Source organism: Austrofundulus limnaeus, unplaced genomic scaffold, assembly GCF_001266775.1.
Source record: "Austrofundulus limnaeus strain Quisiro unplaced genomic scaffold, Austrofundulus_limnaeus-1.0 Scaffold40, whole genome shotgun sequence".
Taxonomy (NCBI): Eukaryota; Metazoa; Chordata; class Actinopteri; order Cyprinodontiformes; family Rivulidae; genus Austrofundulus; species Austrofundulus limnaeus.
In genome coordinates, this window is record NW_013952442.1 from 731,618 (window position 1) to 733,264 (window position 1,647).

The following is a 1,647-nucleotide window of genomic DNA, read 5'->3' on the forward strand; positions in this document are numbered from 1 at the left end:
GTGTGTGTGTGTGTGTGTGTGTGTGTGTGTGTGTGTGTGTGGCAGCCTCGTCCATGTTTACTGTAAATGGGAGTCTTTTGTTGTGTCTGTTTAAACAGTCTTCCTCATTTTAATCAACATGAAGTATGCTAGAAACCTGATGCAAACCTATCCATTGTTCTTAGAAGACCTGTGTCACACACAAAAGTACACAAACACATCTATACACACACTTTCATTGTTTATCTGTCTTATGTTTCTGGCAATGTCTATTAAAATTAGTAAAAAGGAAAAAATGTCCATGTTTACTTATCAACAAGCTGTTTACCTTGACTTGTACACCGGTTAGGGTTTATCTTCAGATGCACCGCATGATGCCAACGCCTCTGCACCTTAGGCTCAGGGCCAGCAGCCAGGATGAGTAAGCCCTGGCATGACTACGATGGCAGGAATACATCGAGACACAGAGAACACCATAAATGCGGTGCTACCAGTGCGCTCGTGTGACGGCACAGACAAGTGGGCGGGAGCTCGGCGGGCCACGCTCAGAACTGTCAGAGAGAGAGAGAGAGATGAAGCTCCCAGGTGGTACTTCAAGCAGCCGCCCGACAAGGCCCGAAGGCTTCTGGGTGGGGTTTGTTCTCTGGTTGTGCAGCTGTATTGGTATGTCACCTGAACTTCCCTGACCCTGAAAAGGTTCCCTCCTTCGTATCCTAGTTCCCTCTAAGAACTGACAGTCACACACAGGAGCAGGAGCGTGTTTCGTTATTAAGGTCAACCGCAGAAAACTCCGACGGTGGAAAAGAAAAGGTTCAGTCGATCTGTAAATCTGTCTGCCCGCAAGTCTACAAGCCCGAGTCAAATGGAGTAATATACGACTTGTGAGGCTCTGACAAACATTCTGACAGGCGTATTATGGAAAATCATCCACCGGGCGCTTGGCTCAGACACAGACAACAACTCGACTGGAGGTTTTTACCACGCAAATGGTCACTGATGGTATTTATTTCATGTTATCAGGTGAAAGACATTGTTTATTCATCAAACCAGTCAACTTTGGTCAATTAGCAACATTTTTTTTCCGAGAAAGCACGTTGGACAACAAAAGTTTTATGGTCTGTACGAAATAAATAGCAACGTTGCTCATTTACAGCTTGGCTGAAACAAAACAAAACAACAACAAAAAAGGGTTAATCTTCATATTAAAAATGGTATACAGATGAGTTGCGTCACTAACTGCTCAACAAAAACAAACAAACAAAAAATGCTCTCCTTTTTTAAATAAAGCTTTTCACTTTTAATATGTACCTTCAAGAGCCTGTTATAGTTAAATAAATAGAATGCTTTCCGTTTTTTTTAACATGCACATCCAATTAGCCTGGGGAAGTATTTACAGTTCACTGATCCTACTCATCCACCTAATTCTGCACATTTTTTTTCTTTTTCTTTTTCTTCTCTCCTCTAAAACATTTCTCGCTGGTCGCAAACGCTCATACATACACAAATGTACAGTCACTCCTGCAGACATGCTGCGCCTATTTACTATTAACACAATATCTAAAATCTATGGCAAGTGATCAAAATGCTAACAGTGAACATGGAAGTCCATGTAGTGTGAAGAAGAAACAGTCCAAACACCACATCTTAATCAGGGGGCGAGGAGGGGGG